We start from the raw sequence: 7,880 nt of genomic DNA, 5'->3' as shown, positions 1-7,880 counted from the left end.
TGTTAATCGACATGGAGGACAGTTCTGACGTTTCTGTAGATCTTCATCTGAAATAACAGGAAGGATGAAATTTCTTGGCAGATTAAAAGTGTTTACCAGACCAGGACTTGAACCCAGGATCTTCGTCTTTTGCGGAAAAGCGGTTTACCATCTGCAAGGAATACCTTAGGGCACCTCCCTCCTCAATCCAAATTCCCATTCACTCTTCAGCCCTCTCGGTATTTCCCCTAAACTCGAACAGCATTGCAGAGACTCTCCAACTGCACCGGAGCAGCACCTCAGCATCGAACGAAACGGGAGCCTGTCTGGAACCCAGGCAGAGGTACTTTGATAAATGAAACTACCTGTATAAGGTTACAAAAACGTTTGCAAGTGTCCAGCATCTATGACGTACACAAGCAGACTGAAGTGATGAATGAAAATGTGGACAATTGGTGGGATTCGAACCCAGGTCTGCTGCTCACGAGGCAGATGCGCTGAAGACTACGCCACACTCGCACGGTGGCCCTGCACAACTGCACAGATTGCTCTAGCACGCCTCCCTCCGCACTCCAAACATCCATCCACACCTAAACCCACTTGCTATTCCCCCATTTCGTTCGATGTTGAGGTGCCATTGCAGTACAGTTCTAGAGCCTCTGCAACGGTGTTTGAATTTAGGGGTAATCCCAAGTGGGCTGAAGCGCGGATGTGAATATAGACTGAGGAGGGCGACGTGCTAGGGCAATCCGTGCAGTCGTGCAAAGCCACTTGACATGGTGGCGTAGTGATGAGCACATCCGCCTTGTGAACAGGAGACCCAGGTTCGAACCCAGCTTTGATACAAATTTACGTCTTCATTTATGCATCAAAATAAACTTGTACTTACGTGTTTCACGACTAATTAAACAGGAAAGCCGGCCGGTGCGGCCGAGCGGTTCTAGGCGCTTCAGTCTGGAACCGCGCGACCGCTACGGTCGCAGGTTCGAATCCTGCCTCGGCCATGGATGTGTGTGATGTCTTTAGGTTAGTTAGGTTTAAGTAGTTCTATGTTCTAGGGGCTGATGACCTCGGATGTTAAGTCCCATAGTGCTCAGAGCCATTTGAACCATTTTTTTTAAACAGGAAATCGTTAGTTTTATAGCACGTGAAAAGCCTATTTCGACGTTGCCGCCTATTTTTGTCTGTTTCAGCTTTAAAACCCGAAACTATAACTATCTCTGCAATGGAACATAAAATTCTTGTATGTTCAAAATATTTGACTTGCTTACGAGAATCGATTGTGGGAGGATTGACAAAATATTTGAAATGAAAAAAACTGTAGCTGAAAAAATATTGGTAGTCCTTTAACTAACCTCTGATGAAAAACACACACACACACACACACACACACACACACACACACACACAAAAGAAGTGAGCCATTGCAGTAAAAAATCTTACCTCCCTACTTAGTTATACGCAGATCCTCATAGTAGAAAAGCGAGAATATCGTCGACGAATTTTGTGTTACCCCTCCCCCCCTCCCCACCCCTCCCCACCACACACATACAAACTAAATTACTATGTATCGTACCGATGGACGTACAAATTGTAACATGCTCATTCTTCAACATGTATTCCAGTTTCAGTGTTCGAATAGTTCAGCAGCAGAAAATGCCGGAAACAGTAGTTCAAACCCCAGTCGTACAAGATTATGGCTGCCAGAGTTACCGCACTGCACGACAGACGGAGAAATTATATTATGCGAAGCATGCAACAAAGAGGTTAGTTGTTATATTTTTTTTTTCTTTTCCTGACGTTTCGGAATTGCGAATTTATTCTCACGTCTTCCGACCCTAGAGCATTTGTGAAGAAGATTATTTTGTAAATATTTTTTTTAAAATTATACTAAGAGACACTGGGATTCAATAGTTCACTGCTGTTAAAATTTTTAAGTTGCTGAGTTCCATTTTGATGTAATGGAAATGTAAGAAATGTGAAAACGTCATACCTCTAGGACAAAACATAAATGTTTTTAAACAGTTGCATCAAGTTATGATTTTTTAAAAGTTTTGAGTTGTAACTAAAATCCATTCAGAGACAAATATCAAAAGTGCTAAACTGTACGTTTTCTTCAATTTTTATTTTGATATAATTAATTACTGGTGTTCCTTAGCAGTACCAAATACTCCTCGCACACACTTCTGTATAGCATTTTGTTTCTTTCTTGTATAGGTTTTCGAGTGACAAAAAGTCCCATTTAACCCATCATGCAGGAGGATCGTTACACAAATGTTGAACGAAACTTAAAATTGAGAAAATACTTTTGACAAATCCATGTCATGAATCCTCCAAAGAGAACCAGTTGTGCAGTGACTTGTGTTGTGCTATTGTGGTAGCAAACATCCCTTTCCGAAAACTATAAAGTTCTATTTTCAACGGCTTTCTTGAGAAATACTGCCATCAGTCAGTTTTTACAGAGTCAACGTTACGGAAAAATTATGTGAATTCAACTTGCACCGAACCATTGCACAGAATCCGACAAGATGTTGGGAAGTTTTGCATGTGGATTTCTACTGGTGAAACTACTGACAATCTTGGTCGATGTAGTACAAATCTGGCTGTTGACAAATTGGACCCAGATGCACTATCCACGACTTGTTCAAAGAAATTCCCAAAGACTAGCCAGCAAACAGTTTACCAACAATGGGCTGAATGTCCTATATTCAAGTGGTGTGGATGAAAACAAGGTGCTTCTGCCCTTCACAGATGCAACTGCATTTGTGATTGCAGCGTTTTAATAGCATTAAGTATTCTACTTTTTGATGCTTCGTGTAACTTGTGGTGCACATATTATGAACCGTATTGCAGAGCACCTAACTGTAGAATTCCTCGGTAAAGAAAGTTTTTGTCAAGGCACCATCAAGGATACAGACATTCAAAGAACAACTTACAGATATTCGCTTGCCAATTGACCCTGTTATTGCCCGCTGGGGCACGAGCTTAGCAGGAGCGGAATGATATAGGAAGCATTTCCTAGCAGTCCAGAAGGTAACTGAATATTTCTTAGATGATGCCGCCTCTGTAACCAGCAAAACAGTTACTTAAACATTCCTCCGTACAAAGGGGACTTGACTTATAGTAGAGCCAACCACGCATTTATGTCAAGCATTATTTCCGAAGTAGAAGGCTCAGGGAGACCTCTCTCAGAACAGTTCTTCGCTAGAGGAATTTAAACAGAAAATTAATGACGCACCAGGTGAAGTGGGAGAAAAAGTCCGGCAAGACTGCAAAAGATTTTTCAAAACAACAATATGAAGACCTTGTACGAGGGAGCATAAAAACTTATCAGAAAATCCAGCTCCTCTGTGTGAAGCGTTCCTGTCCTGCATGTGCTGCAAATAAAGTACGCCACTGTCACGTCCGTAGCTGTAGGACGTGCATTTTTGTCTGGAAAACTAGAAGAGGTTTCAATTACTTTCGTGAAGACAATTTTAGTTCGAATGTTTGAAACCACTGGTTTATCTAGCGTTTATTAAATTACATATTATACGTATTTTATTCTTTCAATAATTGTTTTGGAAAACTTAAGGACGCTTAGGATCAGTTTGAATATTAAAGCGCCGCGTGGAGTGGCCGCGCGGTCTGAGGCGCCATGTCACGGATAGCGCGGCCCCTTCCGCCGGAGTTTCGAGTTCTCCGTCGGGCATGGGTGTGTGTGTTGTTCTTAGCATAAGTTAGTTTATGTAGTGTACAAGTCTAGGGACCGATGACCTAAGCAGTTTGGTCCCTTAGGAATTCACACAGATTTGAACATTTGACTATTAAAGCAGTATAATGTGTGCTCTTTTGTGCAGCTGTGCATATTTTTATTTACCTTATTTTAATGAATAATAGTATGCTCATATGTCAAAACTGTGGGTTTTCAGTTATGTTTAATTTTTCTGCATATTACATTTTAGGGCCAGTTTCAGGTTTTGTATAGGCTAAATGAGGTACTGGAAGAGCCTATTTTAGGCGCCTAAAATGCAATTTTTATGGCCTGAACATCTGCGCTCCACTCACGACTCGCTCTCACAGGTCAGTTGTTGAGCCCTTGCCCGCGAGATACAAAGGTCCCGGATTCGAGTCCTGGTCTGATACAAAGTTTTAATTTGTCAAGAAGTTTCATATAGACATACACTCCACTTCGGGATGAAAAATTCAGTCTGAGTAGAAAGAACGCCCATTACTATTAAGCACATGTGGTACTTAACTGTTTTGCTGTTAAAGGTTAGGTTACAGGTTGCATCAATTTTATTTGATAACATTTATCTCTGGTGTTAGAACTATTTTATTGCCAATATAGGATTTGTAATTCTTCCATGATTGAGCTACTTTTGTTTGTTCTGTCCACACTAGGTTTGGGGTTTGCACCCCCATTGATTTTTCGTATATTTTATGGTACTGCATCTAGAATTGTTGCATAGTGGAACATGTTAACCTTTAAATGTTGTTTTAAATTATTTTCTTACTAACGTTGATAAGATATTCTCTACTTATAATATTTCCCTCGTGTCATTAAAGGAGTGATCTAAATTACTTTTATCACAAGCATGAGCGCTTATTGGTAATGAATTTTGATTAAGAGAGTATGGCCACAACGTTGGATCGGCTATCTCGTATTACACCACTGGCCTACAAAATCGCCATTTTTGTGATATTTGTGGAAGACCCTAACCATATCTCTCCCCTTTTAATTACTTTAAGTAAACTGCGACCCAGCACAGCAATACAGACTTGCCAGTATGGAATGAATTTGACTATCGCCTGAATTTTAGTGTCTAGTCTTGATCACATTAAACATTTGTAAAAGGTGAATCAGTGCTTTACCCTTACATAGAATTGTAAAACATATCCCAAGGTTGCTTGTTTATGCACGTAGAAGATATGACCCTGTAAAATAGGATGCCTCTTTTGCAAATAAAAAGTATGTAGCTCTAAGTGTAATTCAAAATTCGTCCCAAGCGTTTATGTTCGTTCATAAGGAAGATATACTCTTGTGAAATAAGTTGAATCTTTCTGTAACACCCTATATATTATGTTATAAAATGAAAGAAAGTCGCTGATGAGAGCATTCACCGAAAGTAGTATGGGATTAAACAAGTTGTTTCCGTCAAGGCGGACCCACGAATGTTATATTGTTTTCATGCAGACAGTGACCAGTCAGATGTAGAGCTAATAGCAAAGTGACATATTTCATCCATTTGTGACAAGATGGAACAACGTTCCCAGATGTGTACCAGGGAACGTGCACCCAATACCTCACTCCCTGCCGCGACCGCGCCAAAAGCATCGAATTCGTCTCCTACTACACAATTGCAGTAGATGGATTAAATAATAGTAGTTGACGATGGACTCAATTACTACATGTATGTTTTAAAAGAACACCCACAAAAATATTAATAAGAAGCACACAGATTCAACAAGGTAAAAAGTCAGTGAGACAGGTGACAAAGGAGCATGGGTATCAGGACCAATTGAGAACGAGCGGTCAGTCGAGACAAATCACACATGTAAGTACTACTAAAGAAGAATCAAGACACGTTCATAGGATACGTCGATCTGGAAAAAGCATTCGACAATGTCAAATGGTAAAAGATGTTCGAAATCCTCAGGAAAATAAGGGTGAGCTGTGGGGAGAGACGGTTAAAATACAACGAGAGCCAAAGTGGAATACTAACAGGTGAAGATCAAGAACCAATTGCTCCGATTAAAAAAGGGTGTAAGAAAGGGATATAGTCTTTGGAACCTACTGTTCAGTCTATACATCGAAGAAGCAGTGATGGAAACAAAAGAAAGGTTCAGAAGCGAAATTAAAATTCGAGGTGAAAGAATATCAATGATAAGATTCGCTGATGGTACTGGACATTTGGTGAAAGTGAAGAAGAATTACGTGATCTACTGAATGAAATGAACAGTCTGGAATTGAAAGTAAATCGAAGAAAGACGAAAGTAAAGAAAATTATCAGAAATGAGAACAGCGATGAACTTAATATCGGGCTTGATGCTCACGAAGTACATTAAGTTAAGGGATTCTGCTACCTAAGGAGCAAAATAACCAATGACGGACGAAGCAAAGAGGACGTAAAATGCAGCACTGAAAAAAAGGCATTCCTGGTCAAGAGAAGTTTACTAGTATTATACATAGGCGTCAATTTGAGATAGAAATTTCAGAAGTGCAGCGTTGTATGGTAGTGAAACATGGACTGAGGGAAAACCGGAACAGAAGAGTATCTAAGCTTTTGAAATGTGGTGCTACAGACGAATGTTGAAAACTAGGTAGACTGATAAGTTAAGAAATGAGGAAATTCTGTGCAGGATCGGAGAGGAAAGGAATATGTTGAAAACACTGACGAGAAGAAGGGACTTGATGACAGCACATCTGTTAAGACGTCAGGGAATAACTTCCATGGTACTAGAGGGATATGTAGAGAGTAGAAACTGCAGAGGAAGACAGAGATTGGAATACATCCAACAAGTAATTGAGGACATAGGTTACAAGTGTTACTCTGAGGCGAAGAGATTGACACAGGAGAAGAATTCATGGGAGGCCGCATCAAACCAGTGAGAAGACTGATGACTCAAAAAAATTACTCTGAGCAAATAACATACATAAATAAACCACGAAGTTATGGAGGAACGAGGAAGATGCTCTTAAATGACGATGCAAGACACTAGGACGTGGCACATTACCTTAGCGGCGGCGTGTAAGCGTCGGTGCATCGGATGCGGTCGTACTTACGAGTTGTTACTATAATCAAACGTGGTGTAATTATTGCAACTAGCGAGAAACAACATCACTGTTACAAGAAATTGCACAAATTTAAAGCCTGTCAGTACAACTAAGTACTTAGGCTTTACAATTAAAACAACTTAAATTGAAACAATAACACAGATAATGTTGTGAGTAAGGCGAGCCAAACATTGAGTTTTTTTTTGGCGAAACACATCGAACAAAGAAACTACATATTCTACTCTTGTCCGTCCTCTACCGGAGTACTGTTGTGTGGTGTAGAGTCCTTACCAGGTAGGATTAATAGGTATCGAAAAAGTTCAAGAAAAGTCAGCTCGGTTTATATTATTCTGAAATAGGGGAGAGTGACGAGCGTGATAGGCGAGTTGTGGTGGCAGTCATTAAAATAATGGTGTTTCTCGTAGCGGCGAGATCTCTTCACAAAACATTGATCAACAACTTTTTCCTCTGAATAAGAATATATTTTGTTAACGCTACCTGCACGGGAGAGATGACCATTGCGATAAAATAAGAGGAATCACAGCTCACACAGAAGGATCGTGTGGTCGGGAGACTAGTGTGTCAGTCACAGAAACGCGTGTTAACACAGGATCCGGGACCCAGGGCGAGACAGCTCTTGCTTTGAGTGCTATTTAGCATCTCGTGTTTCGAAAAAAACAGCCGACTCTGCAGAAGAAATTACTTTTTATTATCTACCTAACTGTGCTCATTTTTCACAGTATTGGGGAAGTTACTTTGCCGGCCGGAGTGGCCGAGCGGTTAAAGGCGCTACAGTCTGGAACCGCACGACCGCTGCGGTCGCAGGTTCGAATCCTGCCTCTGGCATGGATGTGTGTGATGTCCTTAGGTTAGTTAGGTTTAAGTAGTTCTAAGTTCTATGGGACTTATGACCACAGCAGTTGAGTCCCATAGTGCTTAGAGCCATTTGAACCATTTGAAGTTACTGTCCTGTGTTGGATTACCAGACACTGACTTCTTCTGTCGCCAGGAGCGCTTTCCTGGTACCTCTCTGGTATATTCCTGCACGGAGGGTACGAAAGACCCCGTTACAATGGAATACACCATCATGGAAAAATTATTAACTTCTTAATTCACTAGCATTACTACCAGAAAGAATCATAGG

At 40.7% G+C, this 7,880-nt stretch overlaps 1 non-coding gene across 1 annotated transcript; it reads left to right on the top strand.

Moving 5' to 3' along the window:
* Positions 1-7,498: 7,498 nt before the first annotated feature.
* Trnas-gga lies at positions 7,499-7,582 on the top strand. Its single transcript is given in 2 exon segments — positions 7,499-7,538; positions 7,548-7,582. It is a non-coding gene; the product is annotated as a tRNA-Ser (tRNA).
* Positions 7,583-7,880: the final 298 nt, after the last annotated feature.

This window comes from Schistocerca piceifrons, chromosome 1 (assembly GCF_021461385.2).
Source record: "Schistocerca piceifrons isolate TAMUIC-IGC-003096 chromosome 1, iqSchPice1.1, whole genome shotgun sequence".
NCBI classification, from domain to species: Eukaryota; Metazoa; Arthropoda; class Insecta; order Orthoptera; family Acrididae; genus Schistocerca; species Schistocerca piceifrons.
The sequence above is the reverse complement of the archived record's forward strand: the minus strand, read 5'-3'. Positions and strand labels throughout refer to the sequence as shown.